At 47.7% G+C, this 25,743-nt stretch overlaps 1 protein-coding gene across 1 annotated transcript in view; it reads right to left on the bottom strand.

The window, feature by feature from the left end:
* Positions 1-22,285, bottom strand: part of TPO (thyroid peroxidase) — a 961,894-nt gene extending 939,609 nt beyond the window's left edge. Inside the window, exon 1 of the mRNA XM_085609184.1 lies at positions 22,230-22,285. The gene's annotated coding sequence lies outside the window, so the exon portion shown is untranslated. The remainder of the gene's footprint in view (positions 1-22,229) is intronic.
* Positions 22,286-25,743: the final 3,458 nt, after the last annotated feature.

Below are 25,743 nucleotides of genomic sequence, written 5' to 3' on the forward strand. Positions count from 1 at the left end.
TTGGGCACATATGGAGTGTCTGACGTGGGTGTCAGTCTTATCTTTATGGTAGGAGCTGATGCGGCATACCCTTTTGATGTGTTTTATTCCTGGGTAATGTTTCCAGTGGTAGGTGGGACTGATGATTTGTTCCATACCTACACTCCTACACAAACACCTCATGCATATCAGCTTTATAGGACTCTTGAAGTTCCACTGTCGGCATGGCAACACTGCATTTGGTTTAATGGTGCCCTCCCCCACCCAGTGACTCTGGTCCGTTTAGGCCCTTTATCGATAGATGGGGCCACTTGGCCAGTTTTGGCGGAGTACACACCACATTCACGTTATCTCACAGTTCAAATTGCGGAGTTTTGTGTTATGTACACCTCCTTAATCAGGGTGCACAGAGCGTTAGTACAATATGTCTCACGCAATCTCCAGGTGGGAGCACCTGGGATTGCATCGCAACCTGCTGGACCTGGCGGAATTACTATTAGTCCCGTCATGGTTAATTCGGTTATGGGCAAGGGTCCTCAAAATAAGGATGATTTACCTTATTGGTTTGCAGGGAAATTTGACCAGCTAGAAGCGGTATTTCCGAATACCACTCCTGTGGAGCAACATAGGATTTTAACAATTAGTTTGCAGAAAGAATTAGTACCCAAGGTAACCGATTGTGAAAATTGGGGTAAAGTATTCGCAGGAGTATATGCGAAGTGTTTCGGCACACCCTCCATGACTGTACTCCCCACCGTGATTAAGCGTGTTCAAGATGAGCACAGCCCAGGGGCGGCAGTAGAGTTGAGGATGAGGTTAGTCGGAGTGTTCGACGTAGTTGCTGATCTGATCCTTGCAAATTATCAAGGGAGATGCAGTAAACTTTCAAGTGTCTAATGCTTTGCGCATTTTGCTAGAATACCAGCACAACAGCAAACACAGCAGACGTCTCAGTCTGAAACGGATGACCGTCCCACCTTTCCCAAAAAAATTGGAAGAATAAAAAACAGGGGAAGCAACAACAGAAGCAAGGGTCGTGTGCAGCGTCACCGCTACCCATGTCTTCTGAACGCACTTATGATTTGTGCGACCACACAAGAATTAGGTCTCCTGACAGGTTTCAGGTTCCTGATCAGCGTTCTCCTCGTTCTTCACAGAAAACATCAGGCTCACAAGCCGGTGGAGGTGAATGCCAGGATCAAGGCAGAGGTCGATGTGCCCCTCAAGGACACGAGCAACCCTGTCCGAGTGACGGGAAGGGGAAACAAGACGACTTTCCTCGACAGCGCCCGCAGTTTCAGAAAAAGAAAGTTGCTGCATTAACAGCGAGATATGCCACTGACGGTAAGAACCCGGCTCCTGAATCTAACATGGGCAGTAACGCTGCTCGACAGCGCAGCGGAGGTTACAATAGTGCGGCAAGCACTGCATTCATTTCTGGAGGCGACAGCAACTGAGACTTTTATTACAGTTGAAACTGCTGACACTCGAACATCTGACTTCTTCATATGACATTTTGTTAGCAGTGGCAGATTGGCCTCCGCCTTTTGTTCTAGCCACTCCAAGTGGGGAGGAGGTTATACTCCCTAGTTTTTCACACAACGTCTCCAAGAAGCAAGCACAGGCTTTTGCAGAAGAGTGGGCTTTGGTGCTTGCGCCGGTACTTTAGAGACCCTTAGAATCAAAGCAAAAACAGATGGAGTGGGTAGAACGCAGGACACCCTGCTTGAGATCTTTCACTTTGCTGTCCGCATCGCTGCATCGCACCCTCGCAGACGGAGGGTACGTTTTAGCGCGACGCCTGGCTTTAATTTTCCTGGCATACTGGCACAGGTTTTTACTGGTGCAAACTGCTACTTTTAAAAAGAATAAATTGTTACATTGCTACATTGTTTCATTGCCCACTTACCCGCACTTTAAAAAAACTGTTCACCTCACCGCTTCGTGAGACGGTCACGGAACGCGCGAGAAACACGCCACCCACTGAGCGCCGTCTTTGTTAGCGGTCTAGTCGCTGGCCTATTTAAGAAGGGGGATGCAAGCGCAGCGCTACTATTAGAGACCCTTAGAATCAAAGCAAAAACAGACGGAGTGGGTAGAACGCAGGACACCCTGCTTGAGATCTTTCACTCTGCTGTCTGCATCACTGCACCGCACCCTCGCAGACGGAGGGTAGGTTTTAGCGTGACGCCTGGCTTTAATTTTCCTGGCATACTGGCACAGGTTTTAACTGGTGCAAACTGCTACTTTTAAAAAGAATAAATTGTTACATTGCTACATTGTTTCATTGCCCACTTACCCGCACTTTCAAAAAACTGTTCACCTCACCGTCTGGTGTGACGGTCACGGAACGCGCGAGAAACGCGCCACCCACTGAGCGCCATCTTTGTTAGCGGTCTAGTCGCTGGCCTATTTAAGAAGGGGGATGCAAGCGCGCAGCACGCGCGCGCCGATGGCGCGCCGGAGGCACGCCAGAGGCAAGCCCGTCTGCGCCCGTTCTCGCCTCGGTCGCGCCAAGCGCCCTCCACGCTGGTTCAACCAGCACAGGTAGAACTTGCTATTCAAGGGACAGTCTACTTAATATTGGCAAAGGTGGAAGGGGGGGGATCGTTATGGACCATGACCTGTGGCTTGATCAACAGCAGGTCCCTGATAAAGCATCATCAGGAGATCTTTAACCTGTTGGAAGACCAGGACCTGGATTTCCTATTCATCACAGAGACCTGGACCACCCCGGTCTCCTCTGTGGAGATTGGGTTTGCCTGTCCATCGGGCTACAAAATTCTCCATAAACCCCGTTTAACGGGGAGAGGAGGGGGGGTAGGGATAATATTTAAAGATAAATGGGACTGTGCCCCACTACAGGTAAACGAGATTGCGGGGTACGAACTCCTGGGCTTCACCTTACAAGAAGCCAAAGGGAGAGTGCTGACCGGCCTGGTCTGCTACAGACCCCCGGGTCCAGATCCTCATCAACAGGCCTTACTCGACACCATTGCTGGTCTAGCACTGACACACTCTAGACTACTATTACTTGGTGATTTTAATCTCTGGGAGACGGGGAGCCTGGGGAATCATTTACAAGCTCTAAATCAAACTTGTGAAAACTGTGGCCTATTACAACATATCCAAGAGCCTACTCACCAGGGAGGACATGTGCTTGATCTGGTTTTTGCCAAGCAGTCTGAGCTTGAGGTGCTCAATATATCCCCGCTCAGCTGGACAGACCACTTTTTGATACGCTTTAGGATTACCCTATGGGGTGGGAGTTCAGGAATTAACTGCCCCCGATGCGATGCGTGAGAGGCAGATAGCATACACATTTTTGCAACATGTCCCCAGCTACAATTATTGATTAAAGAGATAGAGGGGTTTTTATCAAAGTCCTTGGGTATAGTGATCTCTCTTGTACCATCTTGGATCATGTTAGGAGTGGCTGAAGGGGAGCAGGAGCAGTACGCAGAATTTTTGTTTGTTATAATGGCTGTTTATAGATTGACAATAGCTAGGGCTTGGCTAGATAAAAATCCCCCAAAATTTCAAACTTGGTTGGCAAATACGTTGTACGCATACAATATGGAGGAAAATATCTATGCTCGGAAAGGGAGGAGAGGAAGATGCTTGGGGAGAAGGATATGGGAGCCATTAAGTAAATGGAAGGAGAAGCAAAGTAAGGACGAATAGGGGGAGGGATGGGAAGAATGTGGCGGCTCTATCTTTCCGTTATTTTTTTGTTTTTTCTCATTGTTTATTTTAGACTCCCTTATTGTTTAAACAAAGTGTTAAAACAACTTGGTTGAATTTATTATTGGCATACTTCAAAGATGGAATTTAAATAACAGAAATTAAGGAAAATATTGCAACTGTTAAAGTGTATTCAATGTAAGGTAAACTGTGCTTATTTTTTTTGGTGAGAAAAATAAAAAAGAATAAAAAAAAAAAAAGGATTACCCTACCCCGTGCTCTATCGATCGAAAAAAAACTAACTTCCTTTCGGTGGGGCAGAGACTGGGCAAAACTTTCAAAAGAGAGTCTAGTCCCTCTAGTTGCTGAGCCTTTTCGGTATGTCCCTGACGCCTCAGTTAAGGAGAATTACAACAGTTACAGCAATTTTATCAGCAATACGCTTGATGGCTGTATCCCTAAGAAAAAACTTAAAATGAAGGCTATACCATCTGCCTCATGGTTTAGTGAGGAACTGAGAAAGCTCCGCCTCATCCGACGACAAGCCGAACGACGATGGCGCAGGTCATATTCTGAAACAGACAAAATAGCCTCCAAACTAGCCCAAGCCCAATATAACCAATCTATCAGAGAAGCTAAGGCACAGTTCTATGCCAGCTCCATGTTACAGGCGCCCAACAGCACCAGGGCCCTTTTCAAAATCGTTAAAGATCTCAACAATCCGGGGTGCACGGCAAACAGAGTTCAGGCATCACAAAATCTCTGTAATGAGATAGCCACTTTTGTCATTGAAAAGGTGGCCAAAATTGTGGGGGGTTTTTGAGACTACCTCTAGGGGAACTTCGCCAACTATTAAGGAAGATAGACAGGTCACCTCACTGGAACATTTTCAACCTCTCACAGACGATCTTTTCAACAGCCTAGCACAGGTGGTGTCGTCCGGCTCACCCCTTGACCCTCTTCCTCATAAAATCTGGAAGGAGTATGGCCCTATCCTCTTCCCGGCCTTGCGGCATATATGCTGCCAATCCCTGGAAGAAGGAGTGGTGCCTGATGTCTGGGAACAAGCGCTAGTGACTCCCCTGCTGAAGAAGCCATCTCTAGATCCTTCACTGCCAGTAAGTTTCCGACCCATATCTCTGCTGCCTTTCCCTATTAAAATCTTGGAAAAGCTGGTCAGCAAGTCCCTGTCATGCTATCTAGAAGAGAATCACCTTCTGGACAGGGACCAGTTTGGGTTTAGGCCGGGACACGGGACGGAGACCGCCCTGATCACTGTAATGGACAAGCTGAGAATGCGTGCCGACAGTGGGACCTCGTCAGTGTTGGTCCTACTGGACATGTCGGCCGCATTCGACACGGTCAGTCATGCGGTACTGGTGGCAAGACTAGAGAGTATTGGAGTGAGGGGGTGTGCCCTGAAGTGGCTTCAATCTTATCTGTTAGGCCGACAACAGGCGGTTAGTTTAATGCCTTTCGTCTCCCCCTGGTCTCCAGTACGCTTCGGAGTACCCCAGGGCTCAGCAATAAGTCCGATTCTTTTTAATGTCTATCTTAGCCCCTTGATCCCCATCATAAAATCTTTCGGGATTGATGTTGTCAACTACGCCGATGACATCCAATTGCTACTTTCCTTTGAAGGAAAGCATGCACAATCCATGAGCTCCTTTCAGGCGTGCATGGGGCAAATTTCAGACTGGCTAGGGGCTAATTCCCTTCAACTTAATGCTGGGAAAACAGAGCTGTTGCTCTGTGGTGCTGCTCAAATGTCCAGACAGTTAACGGACAAATTTAGTCTTCGACCAGAGGATGATCCCTTAGTGGCAGCAAGGACGGTCCGTAACTTGGGGGTCATGGTGGATGAAGACCTTCAAATGAGAACCCAGGCAAATAAAACAATCGGTATATGTTTTGCACTGTTGAGAGCCCTCCGCCAAATCCTCCCCCTACTGTCAAGCGAAGTGAGACCACTTGTGGTCCGCAGCATCATTATGAGCAGACTGGACTTTTGTAACTCCCTGTATTTGGGCGCACCTAAATACATTTTGCAGGGGCTGCAAAGAGTCCAGTCTATGGCAGCCAAATTGACCCTCAAGAGACATCGCAATTCCTATGCGACGTTGGCACTGAGGGACTTACACTGGCTACCTATCAGTTTTAAATCTTCATGCCTTGTCTATAGAGCCTTACACGACACAGGACCGCTTTCTCTTCAAGAGCGGTTTACCTGGTACGCGCCCAAAAGACTTCTCCGGTCCACCAGTCAAGGCCTGGCGTCTGTTGCCAGAGTGAAATTGACAAATTTGGGAGGCAGAGCTTTTGGCACAGCAGCAGCTTGCCTTTGGAATGAAATCCCCACAAGTCTCAGACGTGCTGACTTGTTGCTGATGTTTAGGAGGAACCTTAAGACCTGGTTATTTGCCAGAAACTGTTAGCTACATTCCTGGTCAGTGATCTGGCCATTTTGCTCTGCTCTATGTCACCAGGGTCTATAAGCGCCAGGATACCCGTAGGGTGATAGTTGCGCTATACAAATATTTTATACAATACAATACAATACTTTACCATACTCAGGTGGGCTGGGATAAAGATTCTCCCCCACATGAGATACCATTGCTGTCTATGCCACAGCCACAACCCCAATATCCCCTCCAGCGGGAGGCTAAGGCTCCCGTTTCTGACATTCTAGAACAATTTGAGTATCAAGGAGTAATTGGAACATGTGTATCACTGATGAATAACCCTCTTTTTACCATAACCAAGCCCGATGGATTGTACCGCATTGTATTGGATTATCGGCATTTGAACTCTCATTGTCGTAACTTTGCGGTTCAGAATACCCATAGTTATGCTCTTATAGACAGTCTTGTTTGTAAGAAATATAAAACTACCCTTGACATTTCCAATGCCTTTTTCAGTCACAATCTGTCCCCCATATCCAGTCAATGGACAGCATTTACCGCCGGCAGAAAACAAAAACAATTTCGGCACCTAGCCATGCGCTATTAAAACAGCTCAGGAGTTTTCGGCGCCTGTGTTGCCTCTTTGTTAGATAACATAGACCCAGATGCGTACTCATATATTGATGATATTTACCTCACGGATGATGACTTCTGGCCGCATCTTTGTCGCATGGACCGCATCATTAGTTTGTTTGCGGACCACGGTTACAAATGTAACTTTGCAAAATCACACATTGCAGAGTACACAGTGTTGTTCTTGGGCTACGAGCTCAATAATGAAGGTTGAAGTGTAGCACCTAATTTCTTGGGGAAATGCGCATGTTTGTGACCTCCTACAACCCTAAAAAACTACAATCTTTGCTGGGGTTTTTAAATTTTGGTCATACTAGTATTTCCGGATATGCCCAGCGTATCAAGCCTTTGTATGCTTTGATACAACCTAATTTTTCTAAAGCCTGCTGGCTTCGAGAACATTCAGCTATCCTGTAATCTTTGCAGTCTGATCTTCTTGAATCTAAATACTTGTTGACACGTGATAACCACACAAACCTGGTGATGCGAATCGTGCCAGGTGCAGTTGGTTTCACTTACTTGACATTTAATGAAGGAGACACAGTACCTATTGCTTACAAGTCGCATTTGTACAACTCAGCAGAACTGTGATTTTCCACTGTTGAAAAAGTCTTGACAGCTGTCCAGATGGCAATCCTAAAAGAACGCGCTCTGGCACAGGGGAAACAAATTTTAGTTGTGGCACCGTATCCTGCTCTGGAAGCGGTGACTAAAGCGAGTGTACCAAACTCAAAGGCTTTATATCCACGGTGGATACAATGGGCTACTTCTTTGACCTCTTCGGATGTCACGTTTATTTTTGACGCCTCACTGCAGACTCAGGAGTTTTTGCAGTATGAATTTGTTCATCCTTCTCCTATGACGATGCGACCACTTGAGGAGTACCATTGTATCATATACACCGACAGTTCGGCACAAGCGGCTACAGGATCAAAACATTCTTATTCGGCAGCCTGTGCACTTGTGGCAGGTACAATGGTGAACGGAGAGTTCAAGTCCACTGTAGTTCACACACAGGCACTAGGTGACTGTACCGTCCAATTGGCCGAGTTAAGCGCTTTCGTGCTTGCACTTGAGTTTGCAGATCCTAAACTGACTACTTTGATTGTAAGTGGTTCATACTACTGTGTTCAGTCTTTCAATGACAACTTATTGTTTTGGTCTCAAAATGACTATCACAATTCCAAAGGCAGCGCAATTAAGCATAAGATGCTTTGGGTTAGAGTCGTAGATCTCAAAGAACGTCTGCCACTCACACATGTGATTCATACTTTTGGCCACCAGCGCGTAGGAGCACACATGGTTGGCAATACTTAAGCTGATGACGCAGCTAAATCAGCAGTAGCCACGTTTTTTGTAGCAGCAGTTACAAGATCCATGGATAAGATTGATAATGACATTTTGGCATCAATTGCTGCTACCAAGAACGGTGGTGATTTCCCACAGGGTTTCCCTTCAAGATACTCTTATCATTTAAGTCCCGATAAAGTTCCTTATGTTAGAATAAACAACGTTGGTGATAGGTTAATTCCCAATGCAGACTGCAGACTTGCACTGATAACAGCCGCACACAAAGGCATGGCTTCAGCCTATGCTGGCGTGTCTGCGACTGTTTCTATCTTACATCAGCGTTATTGGTGGCGTGGTTTATATAAACAGACCCGGAATTATGTGCTGTCTTGTGACATTTGTTAACAGATTAAATCATCTATGGTTGCAAGCCCACCACAAACACAGCTATGCATTTCTAATAGACCATTCGGTTGTGTTTATCTAGATCACTGCGGTCCTTTTTCTTTAGCTACTACCTATAAATTCATCTTAGTTGCAGTTGATTCGTGCAAACGTTTTCTTTGGGTATGGCCACAACGAAGTGCTGAGGCTCGATATTTCATCATGGATTTGCATGTCTTTGTGGGAATTTTTGCATGTGGCACCTTCCATTCAGACCAGGGTCCAGCGTTCGCCTCTAAGGCGTACAAGGGAGCCATGAGGTCTTTGGGCGTGCAGGTCAAATTTTTGTCTCCATACAGGCCCGAGGGCAACTCAATTGTGGAGCGAATGAACTGTGACTTAAAGCAATCTTGGACAGCTAGAGTCTTAGGTGCTGTCAGGAACTGGTTTGCCCATTTGTATAGCATACAACGTGCACTAAATAATCTCGCTAGAAGATCTCTGGGTGAGCGGACCCCATACGAAATGTTCTTTGCCATGAAAATGTTTGTGCCAGACCTTGATGTTCTAGACATGGCGGCGGCTGCCGCACCCTTGGACGTAAATAATCATTCTGTTGTATTACAGAATCTACAAGAGACTCGTGACAGTCTTGCAAAGGACCATTTACCCCCTGCCACTGATGTTGCACTGCAGATTCTGGTAGTTGTCTGGCTACCCAAAATCGGAGACCTGGTCTGAGAGAAGGTGGAGAACAGAAAAGAGTTTGGCCCCTCTTATCGTGCACCGGTTCCAGTTCTTGGCGTGGAGTGTACTTGTACAGTCATTTTACCACCTCTTCCTGGACGCAAAGACGACAGATATATCTCAGTGGACAATGTCAATCTACAACATCTGGCTGATCCTGAATAGTGTAACACCTGCTTCGTCATATCCAGCAATTGCCAGACATTCTGTGATTGGCGCCTCTGACAAGAAATGACACTGCCATAGAGATGGGCTCTGTTGCTAATCCCTTGCTTAACCCACGGGCCTCCAGCTGTAATGATGAGACTGAATATACTTATCCCACAAGTGAGTCATTGCCTGATTTGCAACCGGATACCCTTAACCAGTCAAGTTTTTCCTTTGACTCAAACTCCACATCAACTCCGTCCCCTACCAAATTCCATTGTTTCGTATCCTGGTTCAAACAGACATATTTGGTTGCCCCTAGGACATACATCTGGGAGGTACTGATCATTATTTGTTTATTCATGTCCATTGGATTTGTGACAGTTTTTTTCCTTCTCATCAACGGTCACTATCTTCGTGAAAACTCTGCTGTCAAACTGCTCGATGTTACCAGCATTATGGACACCATTTTTTACATAAAGCTAACACATTTAAAAATGTTTTTAATTACACACAATGGGAACATTGCCCGACCCCAGTGGAAGGCAGCTCAAAAACAATGTTAAGTAAATTTACATATTTTACACATTTTGATAGGTCCAACCAGGGGTCTTATTATTTTAGATTGAATTCTACATCCAATCCTAAGGTGATGCTCACCTACCCTAAATTGTTATATTCCAATTCCTTTATTGAGGAATTGTCAGTGGGAGGCTATGCTCTGTGGAAAGCCACAGTTGATTTAAAATCAGTTTGGGGTTCTAGATCCTGGCAGGTAAGGGGCACAGAAGCTTTACATCGTGCATCCCTCATCCCAACACAGATTTTATTTTAAAATGATTCGGTTTTTCCAACTACTTACTTTGGTCTGGCTTCATCAAAGCAAATGAACGGCCCTACTATTCCACCTCTTGCTGAATATAATACCTGGAGCAATAATACCAATTACTCAAGGGACCAATTGCAAGCATTAATCACAAATGTTACATTTAATATTTCCAGTTTAGACCCATTAGGATGGCTAAGTTGGCCGGCCAATTCTGATGGTTGCCAGCAGCGTTTTTATAATAAGGCCCCTGGCTACTGTCAGAACAGACCTGATCCATGTTTCTCTAACACACATTCGGTTACCACCTATTCTTTTGGGAAATTATGTCAAAACTGGTTGCCGCACTCCACACTAACATCAGTTAAACAACATTTATCCTTGTTGTCAGACAACATCGATTTGACCGATTTTATAAAAGGCCCTGTTGTTCCAAGACCAAAAAGATTTGTTTATGCAGCTTACAATGAAATATGGAAACTATCGCACATCGAAGCAGCATCACGGTTAAGGGCAATAGATCAGGCTAACCTAGAAAAGGTACTTGCTGTGGTTGACAATAGTGTTAATACACTTTCTTCTCGCATTTCTATGCTAGATAGTATTGTTTCATCTGTAGTCGATATTGTACAGGAGGATGTGTCCGTTTTGTAGCATGCTCAAAATCAATTACGTTCAGTAATGCAGTTTGCATGGACTTTACAAACACTGAAAATGGGGAAAGTTCCATGGGATTATTTGAACGACCTCATCTTTATTTTTACCTTTTAACTTGACAGACAAACAGCAGTTTAAGTCCATGAAAGACGCTGCATACACTCTCTTACATATTGAAAAAATAGACCCTTTGCCCTTCTCCGTGGCCGAAACTGACTTGGCAGTCTGGCACATCCATGGGGTTATAACGCTACCTTTTACTTTGTTCAAATTCACTACCTGCATGAAGCATTATCCGTGAGGCCATTTTGAACCCTTGGGCGGCACTTTCCTTCACAAATGTTGGTCTTTATCTTTCACATATAGATGCCTGTGGGACGATAATGAGGTTTACCTAACCGGTGAATCATGTGAGTCCTCGATCGGACACTCCTTAGTCTGCAAAAACATACAATTACATTGCGCGTGTAATGTTACCGCACCGAATCTTGTGTGCATTTTGAAAGGTACACCAGTGCCAGCCATTAAGCCGACTTTCACTCTGCTGGCGAACGGTAGCTATCTACTTTTAAATAATGAAGAATGCTGTGGCATGTTAGCTGGCATCCCTTACCTTGTGCCTCACAGCGCGTGGTTTGCTGCAAAAATGTGCTTCTTCCACCACCACATGGGAGGCTCGATAACTCCATCTGGCCTTCCATTCCGACCTTGAAGGCAGACTTCAATAAGTTGAGCAGAATAAGAGCACTATTATCCCAAAAAGAAGTTGCGCTCACATCTGCCCGTGAGACATTCGTCCTCCAGGTGCCTAACACCCGGACAGAAGTACAAGCCCTTTAAAATACTGACCTCCCACAGCCTTTCGGTGAATTGATTCATGCTATTTTCAATGCTTCGCATACTGCTGGCTTGGCGCTTTTTATAAAACTTGTCGGCTCTGGCCTTATAACCTCTTTCCAAACTATATTCGGGGTAATACCAACATTTATTCATTTTATTTTTTCCAGTGTCTTCGGTGGGTTGCCACTAGTGCTTGCCTTAGCTGCGGGGATTTTGCTGTTGGTCTGCCTGCTACAAAATGGCTGCTCCTCTTGTCAATGTACACAGCCCAGCATGACTGCAGCTGCTATGTAACCGCATGCTTGACTGCTATGGTACATTGCCCCTGGCCACTCTCAGTGTGGCTTATGGATTGTCGTTTCGTTTTGCGTACTACACTTGTGTGCAACCTGTCTTCACCTGTTTGCAATGCCCTTTTCAGTGGGCATTGGATCTTTGCTTATCCAATACGTCATCTCCTGCACCAGATTTCGACCTGCTGATGAGTCCCTCAGTGTTCCATGAGCAGGAATGTTTGGGTGTTGGTATTATGGCTTGCGCTGCTGCGCTTGGAGTTTTGGCACAATGGAACATCTGTGCAGTGGCATAGGATTTCCTGCAACGTAGGTGCATCGAGTATCACGCAAGTTGTCCTACGCTGATGCTGGACCCACCTAATATTGAAGAACACGTGTGTTCATTCAGTTTACTGAACTGGATGGCATCTCTTTTTTCTGACCAAAACAATGATTTCATCTTAGAAGCGGTTGCCACATACTGCTCATACACTCTGATGGATTGAGGTATTTTTTTTAGTGTTACTTTTTGTCACTGATTTTTTTCTCTTCTCCTTTGGGCATTGTCAAAACCACCAAAATATAGATGCTCTTACTTGCTGCTCAGACTTCTTGAACTCTGTGTTCATGTCCAAGAGACTGACCAGCAGAGGGTGTAGTGAAGATATGGGATTAACAACAGACCTTGCTAAGTTAGCATCAGTTCGTACATGTTTGGCCGCCATTCTGCCGCTTTTAGCACACGTTATTACATTGCCTGGTTTTAGTTAAATACTTTGATTGCACGTTTTCACAAAGAGAACCGTCAGCCTTTCACAAGTCCTACGGCTTTCAAATAACTTCATATGCAGATGATACAAAAATAGTCCACACATGGACGGGAGAAGGAAACTGAGGCTTGGTTTCATAACTGCATGAAGGCCATCTCTGGATGGATGACAGCCAACTGCTTAAAATTAAACTCTGGCAGAACAGAGGTCCTCATTTTCGGAAATAACCCCAATATCTGGCTACCTGAGTGGTGGCCAGAAGAGTTGGGCCTATGCCCATCACCCACCAGGAAAGCAAAAAACCTGGGGGTGATTATGGACAATAAACTCTCCTTTGGTGACCACGTAAGCATGGTGGTCTTGGCCTGCTTCCTAATCCTTAGGATAATAAGGAAAATAAAGATCTTTCTCCCAGCGAGCAGTCACAGTACAGTGATCACAGCCCTCATTATGGCTAGGATCGACTATTGTAATAGTCTTCAGCTAAATACTCAAAAAAACACATCAATAGACTGCAAATCACTCAAAATGCGGCAGCAAGATTAATCACAGACACTACTATATTTGTCTCGGTAAAGAAAGGGCTGGCACAACTCCACTGGCTCTCCTTGAGGCTAAGAGAACACTTTAAGGCCCTATGCATGGCCTTCAAAGCCCTCAACGGCATTGACCCCAACCACCTTAGGCAGAAATTTAAGTGGTATATGCCCAGTAGAAATTTTCGGTCTACAGAAGCCAAACTAGTTGTAACTCCCCCGATCAAAAAGGCCAGCTGGGAATGGCAGAAGCTTCGTTACATGTGCCTCCAAAGCCTGGAATGGCTCCCATTCCACTTGAGGAACTCACCTGATCTCCTCTCATTCAAAAGGGGGCTGAAAACATGGCTCTTCACTCAGTAACTCTTCTCACAGACATCCAGCAGGCATGCGCAGTGCCAGGACACCCCAGTGCGCTATACAAGCTCCATTAATATAACATAACATCTTGCTGTGCTCTGTGCTTCTCGTCTGCACATAATGTTCAAGGTCAGAAAACAACACCCTTGTTAATCTGCTTTGGTCAGTCCCACGGACATTAGACACAACATAGAACAGAGCTGCACTACTGAATATCAGTGCCTTTTAATATTGCACAGGATGCACGTTTAGGCATTTGGAGAAATCTTTCCTGAACAGAAGAACTGTGCATTTCCGGAGAAGTAAACCTTTGCATCTAGACTCGGAGGTATGGGGTCTCCCTGACAAAGCCCAGAGGTCTTCTAATATTATAATAAACTAGCTCTTAGCACGTGGAGGGTGGTAAGGCATTGCAGTCATTCTGCCACTGTCATTATAACATGTTATCCACGTTTGTGTTTTATGGAATTGTAACAATGCTGATTATATTGTTTTTATGCATTTTGCTGCTAGTATTAGCTTGTGTACTGCATTATAGAGCACGATAATTAAAATAAACATTTTAAACTATACAGTGTCTCTGATTACTCACGTTGTGGACTAGTGTGAGTGATTGAACGAAAGAGTGTTCTGGTTCCCACTACTCCTGAGAGGGACGGAGTGGCTTGTTGTAGGTTGTCTAATCATTGGCAGCTTCGCTGTAGTACGGAGAACAAATGAGACACTATTGCTAGTCGGATTGGGGTTCTAGGTACTGAGGTGGGTTTTTTGGTACACCACAATACACTCGGGTCCTGGTTTCCTGCGCATAGTTCTGTGTATGTGCAGAATCCCTGCAACACCAGTCAGAGTCTTGAAATCTTCTTTCAGGGTGCTGATCTGCAATAGGGAACCCTCTACATCTAGGACCTTGTCAGTTGGTACGTTTTGATCTTCAGTAGTTGGATTTCCCTCCTCTTGGGGCATTAAGGGGGCATACTGGTTAGTGCAAGGGATGTTAGGCTTGTTTCCGACTTCTTTTGGCTCTTGACTTAAGGAGACTAGTACTCCTCTGTCCACTACTGTAGTAGATAGTGGGCTGGTGCCATTAGATTGTGTGGCCACATTAGTTTGGTCGACAACATTTCTAGCAACACAGTCATTCTTTTTGTTTTTCTCCTCCTACCTCTTCTATCAGGACATTGATAGATGCAAGTGTGGAAGTGTCATTACTAGATTTTTTTGCTAACTTCCCCTGTGTCAGGCTTTCCTATGGTAAAATACCCTATCTTTATAGATTGTAAACGTAGAGTTAAGCTAAAGTTTGATAGGCTCATGTATTTTAACTAACTCTGGGTGGCCCTTGCATGCCTCTCACTTTTTGGCTATTGCAACCCTCTTTGTCCACCCTAGACCACTCACTTGTCGGTAGATTAAATGCGTCCAGTGGTTTCCATTTGGGGGTCTGGATCCCAATAGCAGGCTAAAGAGAGTGGGCCTAGCTTGGCCTCTTCTGGGCGATGATGGGCTGCGGGTCTTGTGGAGCACTTATGTTGCATCAGGCCCTGCACCTCAGTCATACGGTAAGCTGGGGGACCGAGTCCCACCCCAGTCGTAATGCCCGGGTAATCAGGAGGCGGCAGAAAGGCAGCAGCAAGTGAGCCCCACGCTGCGGGTCTTATGTAGCGCGTTTGTGATGTCAGGCTCCACCCCTCAGTCGCACAGCAAGCTGGGGGACTGAGTCCCACCCCAGTTCTGATGTCCTGGTAATCAGGAGGCAGCAGGCAGGCAACAGCAAGTGAGTTCTGTGCTGCGGGTCTTGTTGAGCACTTTTGTGGCACCAGGCCCTGCCCCTCAATCGAACAGCAAGCGTGTGAAGAGTGCTGGGGCAACAAATTTGTATATATACAGAAGTTCACACATGTGCCTCTTAGGTAACGGCAGCACGCTACAGTCACAACAGTAGGTGCTATCTGTGATATTTCTTTAGGGTACTTGATCTGCACCCTTATTAGGCTGCATCCCAATAAATCATAAACATATTTTTCATATTGAGTATAGTATTTAGCTGTGTTTGCATTTTGTTTAACAAAACCATAGGTCAGACAGTGATTTGTTTTCTTTTACTTTTGTGCTTTGCTCAATTCAGAGATTCTAGCCTGAAACACCTCCCTGAGTCAGTATTGCACTGGTGAGCATCAGTACAATACGAGTCAGGTTTTACATTTTGAACTTTGACATATTCACTAGGAAGTGGGTTTACATTGTTAACTCTCTATGGAATGCACAAAAAAATAGTTTTACGTAGATAACTGTGTGACAGCGACAGTAAGAACATCCAATTGTGAACTCCATAATGAACACCAGAGGGAAATGTTATACATTGTTTAACACTATGAAATCTTCTGAAACTGACCTATAGTTCAGCTGGTGGCAGACAGAGCTTGATTATATTGGGAACAATTGTAATTTTATTAGTACTAATTTGTATGTGAATTTCTTTTTTAAAATGAAAAAAACTGGACATTGTTGTGTACTTAACCTAGTTCATTAATGTGTATCTGACCCTATTACTTACCCTATCATATTCTTTTGGCGTTACCTTCTTAACTGTCTTGATATTCAATTCCTGATACAACACAGTGGTAGTAACTCTGAAATTACCCTTAAACCTCAAGAATATCTTGCTTCAATTGCCTTTTTGATGACCAGTAGCCTTTCAAGCTGAATTTAGTTAAAATGGAGGTGCTGGTTCTACAGAATCTTCTTAAACCTTGACCCTTGTCTTGGCCCACTCTCAGCCTCTTCTACTACGAACAGAAATATTGTATGATATATTAACACTGATCTTACCTTCTGCCCACATGTCAGCAATACCTCAAGTACATTTTAGTTTACAAGAGCTTAATAAAAATTATTTCTTGCCTATGAACTGAAGAGAGACATTTAATGATATTTTGTAAGACACTTGGGACGGTATTATACAAAGTGCTCAGGGGTGCAACGGGCATGTGTGCCTGCTTTGCACCCCACCTGAGCTCTTTGATATTATACAAAGGGCCGCAGATGCTTATGCGGCCCTTTCTGAAATACAGATAGAGCTGGCGCACATATAGTGCCACCGCTAACATCAGAGGGTGCTCCCTCATTTGCATGGAGGCATGGCCCCATGCAAATGAGGGAATCCCTGTGCCTTTGCACCTGCGCCATTTTTATACATGCACCTCCTGATGGCACCCCTCTGGAGGCACTTACTGCACCCACCTACAAGGGGATCTCTAATCCCCTTTAAAAGTAGAGGGGGATACAGCCTGCAAAGTAAAACACAAAGCGGCGTTTTTAAAGCTGCTTCATATTTCAGATGAATGAGCTACCCCCAAGGCAGCATGACTAAGCTGCTGACCGAGGGTCAGTGCACTCAATATATTATGGTGCAATCTCCTTGTTAGTGCGAAGTTCACCTTTTGAAAACTGCGCTCGGCGCTAATAAGGAGAGTGCACCGTATTCTATAATACGCAACTTGGCACTTGCCTTTATTATCTCAGTTCTGTTCTTAGCTTCTGTACTACATGTCCTCTCAAATGCTTACTGTGCACATTTGGGTGTAACCTTGTTCTATTTCACCAGAGCAGGCAGAGTTCTCTTCTTGGATCTCCCTCCTATTCATAGTAGACTGTATCATTAGATTTCAAGGAGAGCAGTGTGCCTTTGAGAGTGCAGGGTGAAGTACATTTAAGTCAGCCCTATTCGCATAGCCAATGCATGTTTGGGATGGGACTTTCTATTTACACATAATATGCCAAAATCTCTCCTCGGTCTCGGAGACAGTATTTGGCTGCTTCTATAGCGATAACTCTTAAGGCCAAAATTTGTACGCCAATCAAGGAAAATCTCAGGAGGTTCCGCTGTCAAGAATTACTGTGATTGTACATACAAAATATAGGATGGAAGCTAAGAGCTCTGTTTGTGGATCTCGGAGTGCTAGGGTTTTGTACACATGGAAAAGCAATCCAAACATTAGTCTGCTATAAATATTTTTCACACACATCCACTTTTGTGGATGAGCCTAGGTAACCAATCCTTTGTCCAGAGAGAGAGAATGGTTTAGCTGACTATAAAGGATACAACTACATTTTGTGCAAGCACGCACAATGCATGTTTAAAAGGAATACGGTTAATCATTTTCAGTGCATGACCTTCACCTGCACATTCGTACTGATCTCACCACTGCATTCCAGTGTTTTTAAGAAAACAGTGATGAATTCCTTTCGCAACAAGATTTATAAAATTCATAGGTGTGTGTGTGTTGAAAACAGCTAATCCCCAAGGTAGGAACTAGTTTCACTGCAAGGTGCTCCATGTCAATTATACGTCTGCAATGGCCCTCAGTGGCGTAGAACATCAGTTTGTTGCTTTTCTGAAGTCTATGGGCCATATTATCACGTCGAGCGATAACTTTATCGCCGCTTTAGCGGCAGGAAACTGCCGCTAAAGCGGCGATAAGGGGCTTGATAATATGCCCTAGAGCATGGGTACTCACAAACTTTCTCTCGGGGGCCAAATTTACAGTGTGGTTTGTGGCCGTGGGGGCAGGGATCATTGGGGGAGGGGGCGGGGCTAGAGCAACAAACAAAAAACTGTGACCATGAGGAGGAACACAGGCCCCTGCAGTGGACGCCTTCGTCCACTGAGCCACTGGACCCGGCATACACATCTCACTCTCCCTCTCTCTCTCTCTCTCTCTCTCGCTCTCTCTCTCCCTCTCTCTGTCTCCCTCCCTCTGTCTGTCTCCCTCCCTCTCTCTATCTCTCCCTCTCTCTGTCTCCCTCCCTCTCTCTCACTCCCTCTGTCTCCCTCCTTTTGCTCTCTCCCTCTGTATCCCTCCCTCTGTCTCCCTCCATCTGTCTCCTTCTATTTGTCTCCCACTCTCTCTGTCTCCCTCTCTCTCCGTCTCCCTCTCTCTCCATCTCCCTCTCTCTCCGTCTCCCTCTCTCTCTGTCTCCCTCTCTCTCTGTCTCCCTCTCTCTCTGTCTCCCTCTGCCTGTCTCCCTCTGCCTGTCTCCCTCTGCCTGTCTCCCTCTGCCTGTCTCCCTCTGTCTGTCTCCCTCTGTCTGTCTCCCTCTCCCTCCCTCTGTCTCCCTCTGTCTCCCTCCCTCTGTCTCCCTCTGTCTGTCGCCCTCCCTTTGTCTGTCGCCCTCTGTCTCCCTGTCTGTCTCCCTCTGTCTCCCTCCCTCTGTCTCCCTCTCTATCTCCCTCTGTCTTCCTCTGTTTCCCTCCCTGTCTCCCTCCCTTTGTCTACCTCCCTCTGTCTCCCTCTCTCGGTCTCTCCCTCTGTCTCCCTCTGTCTGTCTCCCTCTCGCTGTCTCTCTCTGTCTCCCTCTCGCTGTCTCCCTCTGTCTTCCTCTCTCTGTCTCCCTCTCTCTGTCTCCCTCTGTCTTCCTCTCTGTCTCCCTCCCTCTGTCTCCCTCTCTCTCTGTCACCCTCCCTGTCTCCCTCCCTCTGTTTCCCTCCCTCTGTCTCTCTCCCTCTGTCTCCCTCCCTCTCTGTCTCCCTCCCTCTGTCTCCCTCCCTCTGTCTCCCTCTCCCTCTGTCTCCCTCCCTCTGTCACCCTCCCTCTCTGTCTCCCTCCCTCTCTGTCTCCCTCACTCTCTGTCTCCCTCTCTATCTCCCCCCTCTGTCTCCCTCCCTCTGTCTCCCTCACTCTGTCTCCCTCCCTCTGTCTCCCTCCCTCTGCCTCCCTCCCTCTGCCTGTCTCCCTCTGTCTGTCTCCCTCTGTCTGTCTCCCTCTGTCTCCCTCTGTCTTCCTCTGTCTCCCTCCCTCTGTCTCCCTCTGTCTGCCGCTCTCCTCTCTCTGCCTGTCGCCCTCCTCCCTCCCTCTGTCTGTCTGTCTCTCTCTGTCTGACTCCCTCCCTTTGTCTGTCGCCCTCTGTCTCCCTCTCTGTCTCCCTCCCCCTGTCTCCCTCCCTCCCTCTCTCTGTCTCTCTCTGTCTCTCTCTGTCTCCCTCTCTCTGTCTCCCTCTCTCTGTCTCCCTTTGTCTTCCTCTCTCTGTCTCCCTCTGTCTTCCTCTCTCTGTCTCCCTCCCTCTGTCTCCCTCCCTCTGTCTCCCTCTCTCTCTGTCTCCCTCCCTCTGTTTCCCTCCCTCTGTCTCCCTCTCTCTCTGTCTCCCTCCCTCTGTCTCCCTCCCTCTCTGTCTCCCTCCCTCTCTGTCTCCCTCTCCCTCTCTCTCTGTCTCCCTCTCTCTCTGTCTCCCTCTCTCTCTATCCCCCTCTCTCTCTGTCTCCTTCCCTCTGTCTGTCTCCCTCTGTCTCCCTCCCTATGGCTCCCTCCCTCTGCCTCCCTCCCTCTGCCTGTCTCCCTATGTATGTCTCCCTCTGTCTATCTCCCTGTCCCTCCCTCTGTCTCCCCCTGACTCCCTCCCTCTGTCTCCCTCCTTATGTCTCCCTCTGTCTGTCGCCCTCCTCTCTCTGCCTGTCGCCCTCCTCCCTCTGTCTGTCTGTCTGTCTCTGTCTGTCTCCCTCCCTTTGTCTGTCGACCTCTGTCTCCCTCTCTGTCTCCCTTGGTCTCCCTCCCTCTGTCTCCCTCCCTGTCTCCCTCCCTCTGTCTCTCCCTCTGTCTCCCTCCCTCCCTCTCTGTCTCCCTCTCCCTCCCTGTCTCCCTCTCTCTCTGTCTCCCTCCCTCTGTCTCCCTCCCTCTGTCTCCCTCCCTCTGTCTCTCCCTCTGTCTCCCTCTCTCTGTCTCCCTCTGTCATCCTCTCTCTGACTCCCTCCCCCTCTGTCTCCCTCTCTCTCTGTCTCCCTCCCTCTCTGTCTCCCTCCCTCTCCCTCCCTCTCTGTCTGCCTCCCTCTCTGTCTCCCTCCCTCCCTCTCTGTCTCCCTCCCTCTGTCTCCCTCTCTCTCTGTCTCACTCTCTCTCCATCTCCCTCTCTCTCTGTCTCCCTCTCTCTCTATCTCCCTCCCTCTGTCTGTCTCCCTCTGTCTCCTCCCTCTGTCTCCCTCCCTCTGTCTGTCTCCCTCTGTCTGTCTCCCTCTCCCTCCGTCTGTTTTCCTCTGTCTCCCTCAATCTGTCTCCCTCTGCCTCCCTCCCTCTGTCTCCCTCTCGCTGTGTTCCTCCCTCTCTGTCTGTCTCCCTCTCCCTATGTCACCCTCTGTCTCTCTCCCTCCCTCTCCCACTCCCTGTCTCCCTTTGTCTCCCTCCATCTCCCTCTCCGTCTCCCTCTCATCTCTCTGTCTCTCTGCCTCTCTGTCTCTGCCTCTATCTGTCTGTCCCTGTCTCTGTCTGTCCCTGTCTCTCTTTGTCCCTGTCTCTGTCTCCCTCCCTCTGTATCCATTTAAGTCTCTATCTGTCTCTGTCTCTATCTGTCTGCCCCGTCTCTGTCTCTGCCTCTATCTGTCTCTGTCTGTACCTGTCTCTGTCTGTCTCTGTCTCTATCTCTGTCTGTCTCTATCTCAGTCTGTTTCTGCCTCTGTTTGTCTCTGTGTCCCTGTCTCTGCCTCTATCTAGCTCTGTCTACCCCTGTCTCTGTCTCCCTCCCTCTGTCTCCATTTCCATCTCTGTCTGTCTCTGTCTGTCTCTGCCTCTGTCAGTGCTGTCCCTGTCTCTGCCTCTATCTGTCTCTGTCTGTCTCTATCTCTGTCTGTTTCTGCCTCTATCTGTCTCTGTCTGTCTCTGCCTCTATCTGTCTCTGCCTCTATATGTCCCTGCCTCTATCTTTGTCTCTCTCTCTGTCTCTCTCTCTCTGTCTCTATCGCTGTCTGTCTCTGTCTGTCTCTACCTCTATCCGTCTCTGCCTCTATCTGTCTCTGTCAGTCTGTCCCTATCTCTGCCTCTGTTTCTGTCTGTATCTGTCCCTGTCTCTGTCTGTCTCTGTTTCTATCTGTCTCTCCCTACTGCCCTCTGTCACCTCACCCGACTCTCACACCCTGCTGTCCTTCTATCATTCTTTGTCACCCCCGCTTGTGTGGCAGCTGAGGCAGCTTTCCTTCCCTGGCACACTCACAGCCCCACCGGAGTACTTCACAGGTCTTTAAGAGACCATTTGCATGATAACGAGGCTTTGTTGTATTTCACCTCTTCTTAGCGCCCCTGCAGCTCCACTCGGACTATCACTTGAATCGCCCAGCCCCCACAGAGCAGAGTCTGTGTTTGCTGACACTGTAAAAAAAAAATAAACACCAGTACGATGTCTGCAAGGTCCGCGGGCCGCCAAGAAAGGCTTGCTGTGCTGCTGGCGGCCTGTGGGCTGTACTATGAGTATTCCAATAGAAGCCCAGGTTCTGGTGTGAAGGACATCAAACCTGGGCTGCTATTGGAATTCTGTACGGCATATTATCAAGCCCCTTATCGCTGCTTTAGCTGCAGTTTCCTGCCTCTAAAGCGGCGATAATGTTATTGCCCGTCCTTGATAATATGGCCCTATGTGTGTTTGTTATCTCATCTTCAATTTGCTGAAATATACTACATATGACCAAGCATTGCAGTGTAGTGATAGGGCTTGACTGGTTGTTCCAGCCTTGCCACCTAGTTTTATGTTCTCATATAGATTTATATTTGTAATCGCAGTGTAGTACACACTTTATCACAACCTCAAATAAAAATATGACAATAATGAACGTATCCGAATAGTGTATGTTATTATTGTTATATGTGTATCTATGAGCATCTCAAATACATATATATTCTACCTTTTCTGTTACAAAAAGTAGGTTGAAGTGTACTGACCTCTTTTGGCTGCGGAGACTGTTTCCTGCCGCACCTCTCCAGTGGCTGGTAGTCTTCCAAATGTGAAACTAGCATGCTTAGTGCGGGTCTAATTAGCAGTATAAACTTTCTCTACACACCAGCACTCAAGCTCTTCAAATTTCCTCCTCCTACATTTACCTTCAGATGAATTCCAAGCTGACCACTTGAGAGATTTACTTTCTTGAGTGCCCTTCAATGGAGCAGAGAGCAGAACACTTGATGTGTGTGGATGTGTTGCCCTCTGTTTTCTTTCTCAGAAAAGCTGGATTTCCTACTTTGCCATACCTCTTTGTCCAGAAGCGGCGTCAACGCTTTATTGTTATCGTCAAAACTTAGAAGGTGGATGGACATCCTGGTCAAAAACGAGAGGTCGAGCGAGAGACCCATAAGAGCAACAGGAAGAACAGTGCGGTTTGCAAACACTGTTTGCTTTCTATTTAGAAATACATACATCGAATTGTTTAAGCCTTAGTTTGCTTGTGGAATACTTAATTGCAATTTTCAGGCACAAAAGCAGTTGTCATTCATTCTATCAATGAAGCTACGTCTGAATCGTCAGTACTTATCTGTGAGTAATAATGCTTTGCAGGCTGCACTCCCACTCCTTGTATGTCCTTTTCGACATGCAGCACTGCACGCAAAAACCTTAATCGCCCAAGGACTGACCTAAGTCACATTTAGGGTTTCCAGCCCCAACATATGCTCAGTATTGACCTTTCACTTAACAAATCGTGGTTATCAACATCACAGTCCAGTTGGGAGCCATTGAGAAACAAAGACTACAGCTCCTAAAACGCACAGTTTTTTAAAAATGAAAGTCAGTGTCTTCGAATATGTGATCATCTTATATAGCGAGATCTGGGACCTAAACTGCACAATGCAGTCTGCATGCAAAAGCCACACAGAATCAGTTTCCCATGTCAGTGATGTTCACAATGTTATCAATGTCACCTAGATTCCTGACTACCACCAATGTGTTTATCACCAGTGGCAGACCATGCCGAATGAAAATGGGAACTCCATTATTCTTCTGAATGTTAGATGAATGATACATTGCTGAATAATCCCTAAGTCTCATCTCATTTTAATCTTTTTGGCAAGATAACGCCCTCGCAGGCATAATATATCTGGTCGATGGGCTGAAATTGATTTCCGTATGGATTCCTGTTTTACTGGGGATGTCAGCCCTTTCACATTTTATAAGAGGTTTTTCACTGTCGTTCTGATTTGTGGGATTCGGTAATTCATTTCCCACTTCTAAGGCACGAAATGCGTAGTGGTGGGATGATAATTGTGTGGACAGAGGAGACAGGCTGCTTCATAGGGCTGTAGGTATCACTGGTCCTGAGGTTGCGGTGCCACTGGTGTGGGGAATGTGGGGGGCCAACGAAACTCTATTTATGGCTGTTTTAATATACATCCTTGCTTATATTCGGACTGGGAGCATCCCTGCTGTGCCAGTGTTGCTTTGGACTTCGGAGCAATAGCTCAAGTGAGGCAAAAATTGAAGCAGAGTTGACACCTTAGGTGCCGATCACGATCCTGCAAAAACCGGGTACGAACCGTCGGACGGAGCACAATCTCCGCCCGACGCGTACCCGGTCGTCAATTTTCACAAACAAGGAATTACGATTCGCACGGGTACACCATTACCGTACGAATCGTAAAAAAGCCCGACCGAACAAAAAAACACCTACCAATGCGATCCGGGAAAGCGCCGACCGTCGGGACGCCGACCGTCGGGACGCTCGCAGCCAGCCATTCACGACCCAGGAATCACGATTCGCACCGACGTCACCCCGCACGGTGAATATTTTGCGGCAGCCAAAAACTGCCGGGAAATCAGGACGACGCGAACAAGGACCACCAGTACGCGACGGACAGACGACGACGCGAACAAGGAGGACCAGTACGTGACGGACACACAGGACGACGCCACCAAGGAGGACCCGTACGCGACAGGACGACGCGATCAAGGAGGACCCGGACGCGACAGGACGACGCGAGCAAGGAGTACCAGTACGCGACGGACAGACATGGACCCGAACCTACGAGTCATCCCTGCCCTCATAGCAGTACACCTCCTCTACAGGTTACGACGCAGACGCCGCAGGTCAGAATAACTAAGGGAGGGGGGAAAGTGGGGTGGGGTGGGGGTGGCACGACCAGGGCAGGCCACAAAACAACCACATAAGTCACACACCACACATGGCCTGGACATACCTGACTCCCATGCCCTGGTCACCACGAGGGGGTGGGGGCGTGTCCTGATAAGCCAGCGACCGCCACAACGGAAGTCCGTCACCACGCGAACCGGCAACACAACCAGACAGGTACGTCCCGTACCCACGCCTGAAGAGCGTGGGTACGAGTCGGACCACGCCCACACACGTCACCCCAACAATGGCGGGACGGATCGCACCCACGTGGCAAAGGCCTGGGTACGGGCCGCACAAACATCACATAGCGTGGGGACGGATATGTACGGACCCTACCCCCACCCCGTATGCAAGGAGCGTACCCCCCAGCCCAACAGTGCAAGTACGACCCGTACCCCCACCTGCGTATGCAAGGAGCGTACCCCCCATGCCAACAGTGTTAGTACGACCCGTACCCCCACCCGCGGACGTACGGAGCGTACCCCCACCCCAACAGTGTAAGTTCGACCCGTACCCTCACCCGCGTATGCATGGAGCGTACCCCCCATGCCAACAGTGTAAGTACGACTCGAACCCCCACCCGCGGACTCACGGACCGTACCCCCACCCCAACAGTGTTAGTACGACCCGTACCCCCACCCGCGAATGCAAGGAGCGTACCCCCCAGCCCAACAGCGTAAGTTCAACCCGTACCCTCACCCGCGAATGCAAGGAGCGTACCCCCCAGCCCAACAGTGTAAGTACGACCCGTACCCCCACCCGCGAATGCAAGGAGCGTAGCCCCCAGCCCAACAGCGTAAGTACGACCCGTACCCCCACCCGCGAATGCAAGGAGCGTACCCCCCAGCCCAACAGTGTAAGTACGACCCGTACCCCCACCCGCGTATGCAAGGAGCGTACCCCCCAGCCCAACAGCGTAAGTACGACCCGTACCCCCACCCGCGAATGCAAGGAGCGTACCCCCCTGCCCAACAGCGTAAGTACGACCCGTACCCCCACCCGTGAATGCAAGGAGCGTACCCCCCAGCCCAACAGTGTAAGTACGACCCGTACCCCCACCCGCGAATGCAAGGAGCGTACCCCCCAGCCCAACAGTGTAAGTACGACCCGTACCCCCACCCGCATATGCAAGGAGCGTACCCCCCATGCCAACAGTGTAAGTACGACCCATACCCCCACCCGCGGACGTACGGAGCGTACCCCCACCCCAACAGTGTAAGTTCGACCCGTACCCTCACCCGCGTATGCATGGAGCGTACCCCCACCACACCAGTGTAAGTAGACTCGTACCCTCACCTCGAATGCATTGAGCGTACCCCCACCGTGTATGTGCC

Source organism: Triturus cristatus, chromosome 6 (assembly GCF_964204655.1).
Source record: "Triturus cristatus chromosome 6, aTriCri1.1, whole genome shotgun sequence".
In the NCBI taxonomy this organism is placed as follows: domain Eukaryota; kingdom Metazoa; phylum Chordata; class Amphibia; order Caudata; family Salamandridae; genus Triturus; species Triturus cristatus.